We start from the raw sequence: 18,213 nt of genomic DNA on the forward strand, positions 1-18,213 counted from the left end.
AGCCCGCTGAGCTTCCTCACCTGCCCTGTGGGAGGCAGGAGTTGGATTTAGTTTGGGCTCCACAAAGATGGTGGAAAGAGACTGCAGTCTCAGGGAAGTTGGGAGAAAACGGCAGAGGAAACTGTATGCAAATTAGAGCGGCACTGTGGACCTACGTGGAAGGTGTGGATGCGAACAACTCAGGACCCGGCAGCTGAGACTCCGCACCAGCTTCGCAGAGAGGTGAGACCAGCCTGCAGCAGCCCAGGCCACTGGTGATGGAGCTGCGGGGAGAGCCTCTGGTGAGTCTGGGTGCGGCCCGTGGGAGGCAGTGTCCGTGCCAACCCAGAGAAGAAAAGCGGGGGCATGTTTCTCTCTCCCAGCCGCCCAGCACCAGCATCCTGTAACTAGCCGAGAGGGCAGCACCATTTTGGACAAACATAACAGCTGTGCCGGTGTCCTTGCACCCAGCAACCAGCACAGAGGAGAAGCCGGTTCTGGCTGGGAGCATTGACAGGGGGCTGGGTGCTCGTGACGGTGGGAGGCTTGTGTGCCGGGACTGTGAAAACATTGTGGCTGTGTGGGAGGGCACAGGGTGTGGCTGGGACTTTGAGCAGTCACTGTGGGTGTCTCCCCACGCTCAGGGCTCCCTGATTCCCTGGTGAGGGTCACTGCTGCAGGATTGGTGTTCACAGTGAGGACTGCACGGATCCTTTGTGTGGTTCTTGTGGCAGTGCAGATGAATATTGTACCCACCGGGGCTAGCGCCTGGGCACTGGTCTTCTTGGAGGAGAGGAGGTGAGCATGAGATGACGCCAACAGACCTGAACCTCTCCTGGGTGTTCACTGAAAGAGCAGGCACTCTGCTAAGCCACACGGGCATAGTCCAAACATACAAGCCATCACAGGGAAAAGATAAAGAAATGAACCAACAAGTGTCTCCACAAATGCCTAATTAAACACAGCAATCCAAGAAACAAGAAGGAAGACAACATGACGCCCCCAGAAGAACACGACACCTCAGTACTAGAACGCAAAGATGAAGAGACTGAAGAAACAGAATTCAAAAAAAGTTGATTGTAGGATTACTTAGAAGTAATCAGAAGCAAATCCATGAACTACAGAAATCCATACATGACACAAATGAAAACTTTTCCCATGAAATTGAGACTTTAAAGAGAAACCAAGGCTGGTGCCATGGCTCACTAGGCTAATCCTCTGCCTGTGGCGCCGGCACACCAGGTTCTAGTCCCGGTCGGGGCGCCGGATTCTGTCCCGGTTGCCCCTCTTCCAGGCCAGCTCTCTGCTGTGGCCCGGGAGTGCAGTGGAGGATGGCCCAAAGTGCTTGGCCCCTGCACCCCATGGGAGACCTGCCATCGGATCAGCGTGGTGCACCGGCCACAGCGCACCAGTCGCCGCGGCCATTGGGGGGTGAACCAATGACAAAAGGAAGACCTTTCTCTCTGTCTCGCTTTCTCACTGTCCACTCTGCCTGTCAAAAAAAAAAAAAAAAAAAAAGGGAGAGAGAAACCAAAATGAAATATAGTTTGGGGTCCAGGTGCCACAGGGGATTCCCTCGAGGTCATCTTGTCACCACTCTGTGTCCCAGGACTGTGGTCACCATTCCCCAAGGACAAGAGCCTACTTATGCCCCTCAGGAGCTGTGCAGTGTTTAGCTTATGTCCGAGTGCAGCTCTTGCTTTTATTTATTGGAGTCACAGAGACAAAGTTCTCATCCACTAGTTCACTCCCCAAACACCCACAACAGGGAGGGGGCTGGACCAAAGCCAGAAGCAGGGGTCATAGTCCAGGTCTCCCACGAGGGTGGCACTTACTTGAGCCATCACCACTACCCCCAGGGTCTGCATTGGCAGGAAGCTAAATGTCTGTTGTTTGCTTTAAAGTGATTTTATTATAGTTACTTTTTTGAAATTGGAAAATTTTGAAAGTAGCAAATCAGCTGGAAAGCACTGTTTACGTGAGTTTGAACAGCACTGGGCAAGGCCTCCTCTGGGCTGAGAATCAACATGATTTACTCTGGGACTCTTGCCCAGATTCCTGTTAGCTCATTCACACAGAGTTTGTCCTCCCAGTCTTGTGACTCAGTGAATTTTTCCCCAGCTGGGGAAGGGCACAAGAAAACTCACATGCGACCCACCCTCATGCGCGGGGCCCAGCAAGGATCTCGGGGGTGGGGGGTCCCTGACTCAGCCACTGCCCCAGGAAGAACTGGTCCGAGGTTAAGCAGCTCCCTCCCGTTTTGGTTGCCCACTGCTGTGGCACAAATCTGCCAAAACTCAGTGACTAAAAATAGCCACGGTCTCACCAGTGCTCACCACTCAGGACCGGCTTCACTCTACTGAGCTCCGTCAGATGGCAGCTGTGGCTGTAGTCATCAAGGGGCTGAGTGGGGCTGAAGATTCCAACCTGACGCATTCCCGGGGCTGGCAACTGATCCCGGTGCTCAGCTGTCAGCTCCACAGGGCTGTGGGCTGAAGTGTCTGCACCTGGCCTCTTTGCCTGGGCTTTCCCCATCTCGGCAGCTGGGCTTGGGGAGGCGTGTCCTGAGAGCAAGTGTTCCCATAGGGAGCGAGTGGCTCCCAGCACGGATGTGGGACTCACTGTAGCTCTAAGTCTTTGGACAGCAACCTCCTGTCATCTCAGTTTCCCTGCCCACCAAATGAAGACAATGCCTTCCTCGTCAGCTGGATAGGAGATTTAAGTGACACACATATGGCCCTTCACACGGTGCTCCAGAAACAAGAATGGCTGGGGCTAGCGCTGTGGCATAGTGGGCTAAGCCTATGGCTGGGGCACCAGCAGCCCATGTAGGCATTGAATTAAGTCCTTGCTGCTCCACTTCTGATCCAGCTCTCTGCTAGAGGCCTGGAAAGCAGTGGAAGATGGCCCAAGTGCTTGGGTCACTGCACCCATCTGGGAGAGCCAGAGGAAGCTCCTGGCTTCCAATTGGCCCAGCTCTGGCTGTTGTGGCTATCTGAGGAGTGAACCAGTATATGGAAGACCTTTCTCTCTGTCTTTCCCTCTCTCTGTCTGTAACTCTGCCTCTCAAATAAATAAATAAATCTTAAAAAAAAAAAAAAAAAACCACAGGAATGGCTATGATCTGACCCCTCGTCCTGGGATCTCCATTGAGAGGACTTGTTTGACCCTCTCCACTCCTCACAGCTCACACTATACAGTGTGGGCAGAATCACTCTGTTTTAGAAAAACGAAATGATTATTTTTGCATAGAAAAAATTCTGGGGTGCTGTGTACTGAAATTATATGGTGATTATCTCTTTGGCAGCAGAGTGCGATGTTCCAGGACTTTTGATGCCAGGCCTCAGGGAAACCAGCACCTTCTGTTTTCTCCCTCTTGCAGCACCAGCTCGCGGAATCCATCCCTTTCCACGTAGAAAGGCCACATGGATGAGAACCAGGCCTCTCCTGCTGACAGCCTCAGCGGAACGTCCAACCCATAGCTGCACCAGCACCAGCCTGGCGGGGAGCTCTGGGCCAGGGTGCCAGCCCCACTGAGCACAGACGAGTGCAGCTCTAGCCAGCATCAGGAGGAACAGAAGAGTCACCTTGCTGAGCCTGCCCACCCACAGGTAGGAGAGAGCTAACGTGGCAGTTGTTTGAAGCTAAGTTCTGTGGCAATGTGGAGCCCCCACAGCAGCCCAGGCATCCTCATCTCCTAACACACCCCAGCATCCTCCTCCCACACTTTGTACCAGCTAGCACGAGACCAGCAGAAAACAGCTGCGTGCTGGGTGCTGGTGCTGGTGTGTTACTTCCAAGGTTGGTCTGTACAAGACCTGAGGTTTCTGCCTTGGTCACTCTCTGAGATCAGGCTTCACCCTGGGAGGAGCCCTGTGGAGAGGCACACGCAGGCTGACCAACTTGCCCCGGAGCTGCCCGGCACTTTCCTGGTTTTAGCACCGAAATCTCACGTCTGAAGACCCTCCTCAGTCCTGGACGTCATCTGGCCCATGGGCTGAAGACGAAGGCATCTGGACAGCAGCAAGCAATGAACTGAGGCCTCCTCCCAACAGCAAGGTAAGCAGGCCACCGTGGAAGCAAACCCCCCACACGTGTGTGCCCAGCAGCGCCCGCGGAAGCCCAGCTGCCGCTGGAGAGGGCCTGAGCCAGAACCGCTCACCTAGGCTGGCCCTGGAGTCCTGACCACAGAAACCACACAGAAAACAGCCATGCGTCACACTGGGCGGGGGTGATTTGTTAGATAACATCAGATACCCTGGGTGGGTTGGTTAGACCCCGACAGGCAACACAAACAACAGAGCAGTCGCCCACCCGTCTCCACAGCTGTGCTGATCTGTTTGGGGCTTGCTTTTCCTTTCCTGGAAATCACCCTGAGGGAGTTTTGCTGCTGGGGTCCCTGGGGAGCACTGTTGGGCCACCCTGGCCGCTGGGGTGAGTCAGTCCCACTCTAATTGTTTTCCAAGCTGCAACCACAGATCCCTTGGGCCCCTGAGTCCTGGCAGCTCTCAGGTTCCAGCTGCTCTCTGAGGCCTCCCTGATTTCCCTGGAGGCCCCAGGTGCTCACCTGGGTGCAGAAGCCGCCTTGTCTTCGGAAGGCTCCCTGCTGTCTGGCACAGACAGCGCACAGGCTGCAGGCGCCACTCCTGCCGGAGTCCGGGAGGGTCTCTCCTGGACTTGAGATCTTTCACCGCGAGGCCCATGGTGTCTGAGATTTCACCACTGAGTACGAGTCACTCACCTGGGGGGCCCCTTTTTCTGAAAACCTTCTTCCCTGCACTGGGGAGCTTGAGAGCTGGGAATGCAATCCATGGGGGACCGCAGGAGGTAGGCTGGGCCCTGACAAACTGAGCATGGCCCCACCTCATGCTGCCTTGCTCACCTGACACCATCTATGGAGAGTCAGGCTGCGTGCAGGGCATTCCCCCACGCCCAGGCCACTGTGCACACCCTGAGACACCTGCCAAGTGGATTAGGATAGTTAGCAAGTACTGAGGGCTGCCATGACAAGTACCACAAACGGGTGGCTGATAATAACCAAAGTATTCTCCTACACTGTGGAGGTCTGAAGTCAGCAGGATTGGTTCCTTCTGAGGGTTTCGGGGTAGAATCCAGGCCTCTCTCCTGGCTGCTACAGTGTTGCAGACCATCTCTGCGGGCCTGGGCCTGCTGATGCATCGCCCCAGATCCATTCCCCCGTCATCACAGGTGTTCTTGCGCACATGGCTGTTTCTGTATCCAAATTTCCCACCCTGATGTCCTCATCTTAACCTGACCATCCTTGAAGATCCCATTTCCAAGTAAGGTCATGTTCACAAGTACTGGGGTTGGGACTTTAGCATCTTTGGGGGAGACACAATTCAACCCATAATAGAGCATTTAATAAACATAGTTAATATCCCTGAAATACCGGGCTCTGCCATGATGGTCATTTGCAGACACGTGCTTCAAACAGTTCATGGAAAATGCATATTGTGAGAAAACTGTGCATGGATTTCAAAACTTTTTTGCACCAAAATAAACTTGACTTTGAATTCCACTTTTTCCAGAAAAAAATTTTTTTGACAGGTAGAGTGGACAGTGAGAGAGAGAGACAGAGAGAAAGGTCTTCCTTTGCCGTTGGTTCACCCTCCAATGGCCGTCACTGCTGGCGCGCTGTGGCTGGCGCACCGCGCTGATCCAATGGCAGGAGCCAGGTGCTTCTCCTGGTCTCCCATGGGGTGCAGGGCCCAAGGACCTGGGCCATCCTCCACTGCACTCCCGGGCCATAGCAGAGAGCTGGCCTGGAAGAGGGGCAACCGGGACAGAATCCAGCGCCCCGACCGGGACTAGAACCCGGTGTGCCGGTGCCACAAGGCGGAGGATTAGCCTAGTGAGCCGCGGCGCCGGCCCAGAAATGTTTTGAAGCACCCCCCCAAATGTTATTCCTGACCCTCACAGAAATGTCCCCATTTTATAGCTGTAGAAACTGAGGACCAGTAGCATTACAGGGCTTATCCTAAACACATAGGCAGAAGGTACAGGCTCTGGATTCATCTGTCCTGGTTTCACCACTTACAGGTGACGCTTTGGAGAAGTTGTGTAACTCTGTGCCTCGGTTTCCTGATGAGTCAGGGGAGGACAGTAGCAATCAAATCTGCATCCATGCTGAATCGCTGCAAGGGTTGGAAGAGATCATAAGCAGAGCCTGACCTACAGTCTTACCTGCACTCTTGGCGACTGTTGGAAGTGGTAGGGTCAGGAGTCAAGTCTGTATCTCCTTGGCTTTTATGTCTTCATTCTCCCTCTCTGTTCAAGCACAAGCAGGTGTCAGGGCTTCTACAGCCACCATCTCCTTGAATCTTCACAAATCCCCTGCAAGGCAAATATTTCTGGCTACACTTTCTGGATGTGGGAACTGAGACACAGAGAGATACTTGACCAAGATCACCCTGCAAATAAAGCATTCTTATCTCACTCCACTGATGGCAGTGTCTTCCTCAGTGTCACCTATCTTCACAATGCATGGAGATTCACAGACACAACTTAGGCTAATGCTGTCTTCTAACATGGTCGGCTAATAAACACAACATTAGAGGTAGTCAGTCAATTTTTTTAAGATTTGTTTTATTTATTTGAAAGGCAGAGATGGGGCCAGTGTTGTGGCATGATGGGTAAAGCCACTACCTGCAACACTGGCATCCATATGGGTGATGACTTTCAAATAAACAAATGAATTAAAAAAAAAAAAAAGGCAGAGTTAAGGAGAGAGAAAGATCTACAATCCACCAGTTCATTCCTCAAAGGGCTACATTAGTCAGGGTTGGACCACGCTGAAGCTAGGAGCCAGGGACACCATCTGGGTCTCCCACATGGACGGCAGGGCCCCATGCATTTGGGTCATTTTCTTCTGCTTTCCCAGGTGCATTGGCAGGGAGCTGACTCAGAATTGGACTGCACTCAAACCGGGCACCCATATGGGATGTCAGTGTCCCAAGTGGCAGCTTCACCTGTTGTGCTTCAACTCCACCCCCTTAGCCGAGTTTCTGAGTTGAGTCAGTGGCCCTCACAGAGACAATGACGGGCCTGAAGATATGCTGCTAATTCTCGAGAAAGTCCAAAGGAAGAACTTTCACACACACACACACACACACACACACACACACAGAACACCTACAAGAGGCTGCCCCCTTGGAACAAGCATCTAACCATTGAAAAGGCCTGGGTTGTATAGGCTGAGCCGCTCTTGTCCAAGATGTTCAGAACCAAGTGTTTCAGAACTGGAATTGTGTGTGTGTGTGTTTGGAAACAGACCTGTATCATTAGGGATTCACACAGTGATGCTTCTCAGGGATGGGACCAGAATGTAAACCTGACATGCGTTCACGCTTCGCGTATACCTAATGCACATAGCCTAAACGAACGTTACGTGCTATTTTTAGTGCACCTGAATTTTGATTGTGACCCTTTATGTGAAGTCAAGTGAGGAACTTTCCACTGTGGCATCTTGTCAGGGCTTAAAAAGTTTCAGACTTTGGAGCATTTAGAGGTGGGTTTTTGGATTAGGGATGATCAACCTGTATAACATTTTTCAATTAGAGGGGTGGCCATGTGGCACCATGACTTGAGCCACTGCCCATATCCCATATCAGAGTGCTTGCTCAAGTCCCAGCTGCTCTGCTCGCAATCCATTTTCCTGCTAAGCACATCTCAGAAGGCAGCAGATGACGGCTCAGGGATGAGCTCCTGCCACCCACATGGCACAGATGGAGTTCTGGGCTCCTGGCTTTGGCCTGGCCCTGCCCCAGCTGTTGCACGCATTTGAGGAGTGAATCAGCAGATGGAAGACCTCTCTCTGTCCCTCTCTTTCTCTCTGTGTGTCTCTGTTTCTCTGCCTTTCAAATAAAATGAAAATACATAAATAAAAATCATTTATTTTATTTATATTTTTCAGTTAGGCAATCTGAAGCACAACAACCAGCTGCTAGGCCCAACCCAGAATTCCCCAGGAAACCAACACACAAAATAAAAACAAACAGTTGCACTCAGCTCAGAAGCTTCCCAGGCTTCTTTGTAAAAACAGAGAAGGGGCTGAAGCAGCTAAGGCCTCGGCGGACTCTGCTCTGCTCTTCCTCTGCCGCCTGTTGTAGCAGCTCATTGCACCACCCCTCAATCCCGCAATAGCTAAGGAAGCGGGTTGCCAAATGGCCTGTCCGCATCTTAGAGCTGTTAACATTTCTAAACTGATAGGTTTTACATAACAATCTGATGGGGGTGGGGAGGCTCAGTCCACAAAATCAAAGGGTCTGGCCAGGTGGCTGTGTTTTCCTGACTGTAAGAATGAACCAGGGCTGGCACTATGGCAGAGTGGACTAAGCCTCTGCCTGGGGCACTGACACCCTAGATGGGCACTGGTTTGAGTCCCTGGCTTTTGAAGACAGGAAGGGCTGGGTTCAAATCCCAGCTCAACTGTTTAAGTGAATAAATTAGCAAAGTCTCATTTGCCTCATCTGTAAAATGGCAGGGATAATGACAAAAACCTTGAGCAGAGAGTTGAAGATTGGCTGTGACACAGCTAAACCGTCAATAGAGGCTGCCTGGCACTGTTAACCTCTGCACCGGCCCTGGTTTGTTTGCGTAGTTATGTTACCGGAGAATCAAAGGGTCCTTGTTTCACGCAAGAAAGAATTCAGGCGTGAGACAGAGCAGTGGAAAGCAGAATAGCAAGGTTTATTAGGGTAGGGACAGCCATAAGAACGGATGGGCACCTCTCCAGACAGGACCTGAGAGATGGGGCTGGCGCTGTGGCTCAGCGGGTTAACACCCTGGCCTGAAGTGCTGGCATCCCATATGGGCGCCGATTCAAGACCCAGCTGCTCCACTTCCAATCCAGCTCTCTGCTATGGCCTGGGAAAGCAGCAAAAGATGGCCCAAGTCCTTGGGCCCTTGCACCTGCGTGGGAGATCTGGAAGAAGGTCCTGGCTCCTGGCTTCGGATCAGCACAGGTCCAGCTGTTGTGGCCAGTTGGGGAGTGAACCATCGGATGGAAGACCTCTCTCTCTCTCTCTGCCTCTCCTCTCTCTGTAACTCTGACTTTCAAATAAATAAATAAATCTTAAAAAAAAAAAAAAAAAAGAACCCGAGAGAGAGTGCGTAGTTCACATTTAGGCTGGGGCTTTTAAGGGGGTGGGTCTTGCCTTCCCTCCTTTTCTCTCCCCCTCTCCTTCTTCTCCCAAACAAAGGACTTGTTGGGTGTAAATACCTTTCAGAGTTTTCCCCCTGAAGTTATCAGACAGGGGAAGCCTGGCTGGTTGCCCCGCCTTAGAGGAAGGATGGTTATCAGGCCAGGTAGAAGGGGCAGGACCCCCTGGAAGGTCCTCAGGATCTGGGCGGGACTTTGCGGTGCAGATACTGGGCTGCACCTGGAAAGTTAGCAGGATGCAGATGCTGGCCTGCTGCAGAAGTCAGTTCCTGGCCGGCGCCGCGGCTCACTAGGCTAATCCTCCGCCTTGTGGCGCTGGCACACCGGGTTCTAGTTCCGGTCGGGGCGCCGGATTCTGTCCCGGTTGCCCCTCTTCCAGGCCAGCTCTCTGCTGTGGCCCGGGAAGGCAGTGGAGGATGGCCCAAGTGCTTGGGCCCTGCACCCCATGGGAGACCGGGATAAGTACCTACGCCGGCCGCGGTGGCCATTGGAGGGTGAACTAACGGCAAAGGAAGACCTTTCTCTCTGTCTCTCTCTCACTGTCCACTCTGCGTGTCAAAAAATTAAAAAAAAATTAAAAAAGAAGTCAGTTCCTTAGGCCCTTGTCACACACACATAAGCTCACTTCTGACTTCCTACCTAACAGTTATTTGTGGGCCTCTGTCTCCTGAGCCAGCTCCTGGGCTTCAGAGTGGGCGCCATGTCTTACTTTCTAGTGCTCGACAAGTGCTTATTGAGAGAACAAGTCAACTCGCAATTATGTGTGCGCAATACAAACTGCAGGGGAACATTGCTTTGGACTAAGCTCCTGCACTAGGCCCCAACAGACCAAGCTAAAAATCAAGATGGAGTCAGTCACACTAGAGTTCCCGGTCACCAAGCTGAAAGTGAGCCATGGACCTGACCTTCAGGACTAGTGAGGCAGCAGCCAAGTTCCAGTTGGCCAGATAGTGACATTCCCATTACTTTACTCCTTAGGCCAAAAGCTAACCTAAGGAACCCAACACTAACAAATTACTTTCTTCCTATTGTCTCCTGTATTTGCCTTACAAAGAGAATAACTTTGAAAAGACCAACCCACTTTTTGTTCCTTTGTTTCTATTTTCTTCTCCTTTGTTTATAAAACTAACATTCTTTTCTGAGCTCATCCATCTTATCCTACTTTATGGGAGCAAATGTTATCCCATCCTAGAATCAAAAATAAAAGCAATTAAGACCAAGGCTGGCATTGTGGCACAGTGGGTTAACCTGTCACGCGTGACAGCTGCATCCCACATCAGAGCACTGGTTTGAGTTCTGCTCTGCTTCTGATCCAACTTCCTGCTAATGCACCTAGGAAAGAAGTGGAAGATGGCCCAAGTATCGGGTCCCTGCCATCCATGTGGAGGGAGTTCCTGGCTCCAGGCTTCAACCTGGTACAGATCTGGCCTTTGCAGCCATATGGGGGAGTGAACTAGCAGATGAAAAATCTCTCTCTCCCCCCTCCTCATTATTGCTCTGCCTTTCAAATAAATAAACCTGAAAAAAAATCATTAAACTGTATCATACTTCTGTCATTTGCTGTGTATATGGGTTTCATGACCTCTACTTGAGGTTGTAACTGATGATATAATCTCTGTTCCTCCAGGCCCTATAAAGACTCCGCCTGAATGGATTCCTGGGGCCCAGCTTTCAAAGATCGAAGAGGAGGGGCTGGTGTTGTACAGAGCAGGGAAAGCGGCCACCTGCAGCGCCAGCATCCCATATCAATGCTGGTTTGTATCCCGGCTGCTCCGTTTCTGAGTCAGCTCCCTGCTAATGGCCTGGGAAAAGCAACGGGAGATGGCCAAGTGCTTGGGCCCCTGCAGCCATGGAGGAGACCTGAATAGAGCTCCTGGCTCTGAGTTAGGGCTTGGTCCATGCTGCCCATTACAGCTATATGGGGAGTGAACCAGTGAAAGGACGATCTTTCTCTCTCTCTGCAATTCTGATTTTCAAAATAAATATATCTTAAAAGAGAGAGAGAGAGACCAAAGGAGAGGTGGGAGTTTGACCTAGTACTTAAGATGCCAACTGGGAGGCCGGTGCCGCGGCTCACTAGGCTAATCCTCCACCTTGTAGCACCGGCACACCGGGTTCTAGTCCTGGTCGGGGCGCCAGATTCTGTCCTGGTTGCCCCTCTTCCAGGCCAGCTCTCTGCTGTGGCCCGGGAAGGCAGTGGAGGATGGACCAAGTGCTCGGGTCCCTGAACCCCATGGGAGACCAGGAGAAGCACCTGGCTCCTGCCCTCGGATCAGCGCGGTGTGCTGGCCGCAGTGCGCCAGCCGCGGCGGCCATTGGAGGGTGAACCAACGGCAAAAGGAAGACCTTTCTCTCTGTCTCTCTCTCTTTCTCTCACTATCTACTCTGCCTGTCAAAAAAGAAAAAGAAAAAGAAAAAAGAAAGAAGATGCCAGCTGGGAGTCATGTCCCATACCAAAGTGCCTGGGTTCGAGTCGGCTCTGCTCCCAACTCCAATTTCCTGCAAATGGGGACCCTGGGAGGCAGCAGGTGATGATGGCTCAGGTGGTTGTACCAGTGCCCCCAGCTCCAGCCTTGCCCAGCCCTGGCCTTTGCCAACATTTAGGGAGTGACAGTGATGGGAGTATGCAGTCCTCTCAATTTGTTCTCTTTCTCCTCCCTCTCAAGTAAATAAATATGTGCATTTTTTAAAAGATGCAGATTGTCTACCTTTAAAAAAAGACCAAGGAGGAACAGGAATCTGTTGAGTGACTGCTGTGTACACCAGCAGCTCCTATGGAGTTACGGCCCTCAGTCTATTGGGTTCTTACAGCCCTCAGTCTATTGGGTTCTTACAGTTACGGCCCTCAGTCTATTGGGTTGTTACAGTTTCACAGATGAGGCAATGAGAGACTTGGAAAAGTTAAGTAAGTGCGGGAGATTTGAGTCATAGTTCTCTACCTCATGCTCCCCTTCTTAGCCACATGTTTTCAGTCAACATCCACTTAATAGGATGGCATTTTTCTACAGAGAGAGAAGGAGACAGAGACAGAGAGGGACTCTTCCATCCACTGGTTCACTCCCCAAATGGCCTCAATGGCCAGAGCTGGGCCAATTTGAAGCCAGGAGCCAGGAGTTTCCTCTGGGTCTCCCACATGGGTGAGGCGGCACAAGTACTTGGGCCATCTTTTGCTGCTTTCCCAGGGGCATTAGCAGGGAGCTGAGTGGGAAGTGGAGCAGCTGAGACTCAAACCAGTGCCTATATGAGATGCCAGCACTGCAGGCAGAGACTTAACCTTCTACGCCACAGCGCCAGCCCCTTTAAGATAGTCACAAAACAGACCAGACACTAGAGCAAGGGAAAGGGTTTATTGGAGAAAACCCAGCAGGCCAGAGGGAAGGGACGAAGAAGGAAAAAGAGAGAGAAGGAGAGTGTAAGAGAGAGAGACAGAGAGGAGAGGAGCTAGCGAGGAGAGAGTGAGACGAGAGAGAGGCTAGAGAGGAGAGGAAAGAAGAGAGAGCTGAGAGAGAGCAGAGAGCGCAGAGAGAAGAGAGCAAGAGAGAGCCGACAGCAGGAGAAGAGAGCCACGGGTTCAGGAGCAGGTCCTTTGAGAACTTTGCCTGAGGGCGGGCAGGGAAGCAGGAGTAGCGAATCCCATTAGGTTGGGCCTTGTGGCCACCTGGCTTCCAGCAATGGCGGTGGGGGCTAGAGGCTAGGATGGTGTTAGGGTGTAGATCGTGCCATAGATAAAACTGCGCCATTTTCCTAACATCCCCAGGCCAACAGTTCTTAGTGATCCCTGGGCTTTTCATAGGCCTTGTTGCTATGATAGACAAGTTGCTTTTTCTGTCACATTTTCAGACTATATTGTCTGAAGAAGGTATTATTTCTTTTTTCTTTTTTTTAAAGATTATTTTATTTATTTGACAGGCAGAGTGACAGAGAGAGGTAGAGACAGAGAGAGAGGTCTTTCATCCACTGGTTCACTCCCCAGATGGCTGCAGCGGACAGAGCTGCGCCGATCTGAAGCCAGGAGCCAGGAGCTTCCTCAGGGTCTCCCACATGGGTGCAGGGTCCCAAGGACTTGGGCCATCTTCTACTGCTTTCCCAGGCCATAGCAGAGAGCTGGATCGGAAGAGTAGCCAGGACTAGAACCGGCGCCCATATGGGATGCCGGCACTTCAGGCCAGGGCGTTAACCTGCTCAGCCACAGCGCCGGCCCCTGAAGAAGGTATTATTTAATCTATAAAGCTTGACCTAACTTGTTGGTTCCTATATTTATATCAATCAATTTTCTTACACTTTTAAGTCACATGATATTGTAATGGCAGCTTAATGCCTTCTTTTCCATTTTTTATCTCTTTATTTTTCAGTTTACATAGCTAATAAGATGTTTGTACAGCTGACCATGGACTTCCTACTATCACTTTTTATTTCAGTGGGAAAGCTTCTAATGTTTTTACCATAAGATATGGTACATGCATCATATTTTTATATTATACCATTTATCAAATTAAAATTATTCTGGGGCTAGCAATGTGGAGCTGAGTTGGGTCACCTCTTCCACACTGGCATCCCACAGCCGAGTGCCAATTTGAATCCTGGCTGCCATATTTCACATGCAGCTTCCTGCTAACACACATGGAAAGTTAGTAGATTATGGTCTGGGTGCTTGGGTCTCTGCCACCCATGTGGGGGACCCAGATGGAGTTCCAGGGTCCTGACTTCAGCCTGACATACTCTGGCTATGGTAGCCATTTGGGAATGAACCAAAGGATGGAGAATTTCTCTCTGTGGCTCTACCTCTTCCCCTGTAACTCAACCTTTAAAAGTAATAAATACTTTAAAAAGAAAATAAAATATATTCATTTTTAAATTCTTCAGTTTTACAAAAAAAAAAAAAAAAGACATCTCTCAACCTGTGTGTGCTCTCATCTAGAGCAGTGGACACGGGCCCAGAAGTGTGGAACTGACATGTCAGAGTCCTACTGCCTTGAGGCTGCCGACTGCAGGAGCCACAGGCAGGCTCTCACACCTGTAGATGCAGCCAAGCCAAGCCTTCCGACATTCCTGCCGAGACACCAGATCTGTGAATGACGAAGGTACCTTGATGGTCCACACCAGCCCAGTCACCAGGGAAGTGCTGCTGGTGGCTCAGCCAAAGCCACAGGGAGGAGAACCTCTGACTGAGATTTGCCCGGATTCCTGACTTGCCACTTTGTTGGATACACTGAAATGGGTACTGTCCTATGCCACTAAGTTTCAGGTCAGTTATGTAGCCATAACTGAAACCATTTTGAGAATTAAGTCTTTAATCTCATCAAGTGTTTCCTTCAAGCTTTGTTACAAAATAATAAAAAGGCTACACACAGGTCCATGCACATACACACACAACTTAGAGAAGTAGAAATGAACTAATATTTATTAAATTTCCAATCTGATTTCTGCCTGGCACTTTTATAAGCATTGTCTAAAAATTTTTTTAATTTTAATTTACTTGAAAGGTAGAGCTGGGGAGAGGGAGAGAGAGAGAGAGAGAGAGAGAGAGAGAGAGAGAGATCTTCCATCTGCTGGTTCACTCCCCAGATGCCCACAACAGCCACAGCTGAGCTAAGCCAAAGCCAGGATCCTGGAACTTCATCTAGCCACAGGGGCCCAACTGATTGAGCCGTCCTCTGTTGTCTCCTAGGACCCACTGACTGAGCCGTCCTCTGTTGTCTCCTAGGACCCACTGACTGAGCCGTCCTCTGTTGTCTCCTAGGACCCACTGACTGAGCCGTCCTCTGTGGTCTCCTAGGACCCACTGACTGAGCCGTCCTCTGTGGTCTCCTAGGACCCACTGACTGAGCCGTCCTCTGTGGTCTCCTAGGACCCATTAGCCAGAAGCTGGGCTGGAAGCAGAGTATCTGTAAGTTGTGCCCACCACACCACAATTCATTCTCTTCTCTAATACAGTGTCACCTGTCTGGGGCCAAAGTCAAGAGACAGGAATTAGGAGTTCAGTCTAGAACTTCCATGTGGGTAGCAAGGACCCCATTCCCTGAGCCACCATCACTGCATCTCCAGGTCTGCGTGTTTAGGAAGCTAGAACCAGAAGCAGAGTTGGGACTGGAACCCAGGCACCTGAATATGGGATGTGGGTGTCTTCACAGCCAGACCAAACATCCACCTCTATTATCCGAAGTTCAGAGAAGGCCAAGAAATTGCAGGTGATCACGTGGCACCTGGGTTGGGGAAATGGAAACTGGACCTCTGGTCTTCTGCACACTGGTACAAAATCTATAGTGTTCTTGTCATCACCTTGTACCACTTTTCTTGGTTCCACTGGTATCTGCGTGCCTCCAAACAGGACATTGTGTGTGGTGTGTCGTATTGCCACCAAACATCTAAAGCCTTTCTCTGGAAGACTTATCTGTTTGAATGTCAGAGGGCCAGAGAGGGAGGGAGGGACAGGAAGAAAGAAAGGGGTGGGGGGAAGGGAGAGGGAGAGAGGGAGAATGTTCCATCCACTGATTCACTCCTCAAATGGCTGGAGCTGATCCCGGCTGAAACCTGGTGCCTAGAACTCCATTCGTGTTTCCCACATGGGTGGCAGGGACCCAAGTACCTTTCTGCCGCTTTCCCAGGCACATTAAGCAAGGAGCTATATCGGAAGCAAAGCAGCTGGGACTTGAACTGGAATTCTGGTATTGCAAGCTGTAGTTTAACCCCCTGGGGCACAACACTGGCCACCAAAACCTTCCTTTTAAATGGCCACATACTTCTTCCAAATAAAGTTTACATATCATACCCTTATTTATTTATTTTTGTACTTACCTTCCTTCCAAATCTTTTTGCCCATTAAAAGGAATTCAGAAATGAACCAGCTGAGTCATGTCAAGATAAAGCAGAACTTCCAGGGAGGGGCACGAGCTGTTGTTGAGGTTTTTTGGTGAGACCAGGAATCTCATCTACACAATTCCTTCCCCCTCCAGCCCTCAGCTGTGATGAACCTTGGTACCAACTCACCTGGCCTGCTGTTCCAGGGCAGGGTAGAGCCGCGGTAGAGAAACACATTTCCCTGGGAACTGAGGGGCCATGCAAGTCTCCTTTTAACAATTTAGTGCCGACCTCATCAACCTGAAATAGCTCGGATAGCCAGGAAAATCAAGATCGTCTCAGGATTCCTGTCCATTTTGAAAAGATTGTAAATCCTCTTATCTAAGAGGTCTGGGCTTTGTAAATCCTGTTAAGAATTTTAGCCTTTGTCCTGAGGGCAGTCACTGAATGGATTTAAACCCAGATCAGATTTTTTGATATGGGAAAGACATTCAGAGGGCAGTTGTCAGCCCCAGTGATGAATGGGATAGAGGCTGGGGAAATGGATTCTCACCAGGGCAGGCAGGGGAGGGAATGATAGGAGAGCAGTTCCCTTTGGGGCCAGGAGGTGCCTGAGGGTGGGGTACGGGTCAGCCTGTGATTTGGGGCAGGCCAGCAGGCTGAATTCTGCATGCTCACCCCAGGGCTCTTGCTGGGCCCCACTTGGGGAAGGCCCCACAGTCCAGGACAACCAAGGAACTGCAGTTCTAGGAGGCCACGGCTGGCTCGGGAGGACAAGTGAGGACACGGGGAATGTCCGGCCATGATGACCGCTAAACCACTGATCCTCCTTCCTGCTGGGGAGTTCTGGAGGGCCCCACTGTCAGGGTCTGTGTGAGAAGAGCTGATCAAGTCCCTGTGATGTAGGCAGGCATACAGGATATAACTGATCAGGTTTGTAAGCTGGAAGACCATGCCTTCACCATGCCCGTGTGACCTCATGTGACCTGACCACACCTGTGTGTCCACTGGCCAATCAGGTTAACTAAACACTCCCCTTTTAAAAGGCAAGGAGCACCCCAAAATCACTCCCTGCCTCTGCTTCGCTGCCTGTGATAAGCTGTGGATAGCTGCTCAAAACGCCCGCTGTACGTGGCTCTTGGCCTGCTTTCTGCTTGCAATGAACTCCAACCTAATTCCAGACTTTCCCTCTCCTAGATTGACTAACGCCCTCACTCTCCTATGCATTTCTCCCGCTGAATAAAAAGCTTACAACGTCTCATGCTGCCTCGTTCATTTATGCTGGTATTCAGAAATAAGAACCCACACAGGCTTGTTAATATTGGGGACTTACTAATAAGCACACGGCGATGCTGTGTGGCACCCCATATTGTGACATCACCCGGAGTTTGTCAATCCATCTTACTGATTTTATACTTAGGGGAAAACACTGACCCAGGTTCCCCACCTCCCAAAGATTTACAGCCAGAAGACAGGGGCCAGGTGACATGTGTAGCTAGCATGCATATTTGAGAGGTGCAAGACCTAGGTGCACATGCAAGGTACAGAGTTTACTCCCAATAGTGGGCACCTGGGAAGGGGTAGAAGGTGACAGGTTTTCTACAGATAGACATTCCTGGAAGAGGGAATACCTTGTGCGAAGATCCAAAGCTGGGACAGGGAGGGTGCTCTGCAGGAGCATGGCGCTTTCTAGACGCAAGGAGATAGGCTTATTTATGTTGCTCAAGTTCACCAGGTTGTGAGGACCTGGGACAAGAATCTGGCCTTGGCCCTGAAGACATTATTGTCATCATCAGTGATTGAAACAGGAATTTTCTGGTGACATCATTCAGGGAAAACCCAAAGACACTCTGTTCCCCACCCCCCAAAGCAACCCTCCATAGCCCTAAGACGCACATTTTTAGTACCAGCCTCCTCTCTCCTTATGCCAATCTCACCTGTTTTCCCATTTGGCTTCTTTTAAGGCTTTACAAGAGAAGGTAGATTATTTAAAAAACAATGCTCTGGCCGGCGCTGCGGCTCACTAGGTTGATTCAGTAGTGAATGACAGAATAAAGGAGAATTACCAAAACAGCCTTAGCGTTACACAGGAGACACACCTTCATCATCACTGTTGTCATCCTCATCATCCCCAACATTCACTGTAACATGAATTGGGTTTCCTGTCTGTCGGGCATTCATGTTAAATTCCTTCCCTCGGTCAGCGCCCCAGCTCACTAGGCTAATCCTCCACCTGCGGTGCCGGCACCCCGGGT

The 18,213-nt window shown here is 50.7% G+C and overlaps 1 protein-coding gene across 1 annotated transcript in view; it reads right to left on the minus strand.

Annotated features, from left to right (window-relative positions):
* The window catches only part of SCN11A (sodium voltage-gated channel alpha subunit 11), a 238,289-nt gene that overhangs the window by 215,668 nt on the left and 4,408 nt on the right, over positions 1–18,213 (minus strand). The window contains exon 2 of the mRNA XM_070073066.1: positions 6,184–6,333. The gene's annotated coding sequence lies outside the window, so the exon portion shown is untranslated. The remainder of the gene's footprint in view (positions 1–6,183; positions 6,334–18,213) is intronic.

The sequence above is a fragment of the Oryctolagus cuniculus genome, chromosome 4, assembly GCF_964237555.1.
Source record: "Oryctolagus cuniculus chromosome 4, mOryCun1.1, whole genome shotgun sequence".
Taxonomy (NCBI): Eukaryota; Metazoa; Chordata; class Mammalia; order Lagomorpha; family Leporidae; genus Oryctolagus; species Oryctolagus cuniculus.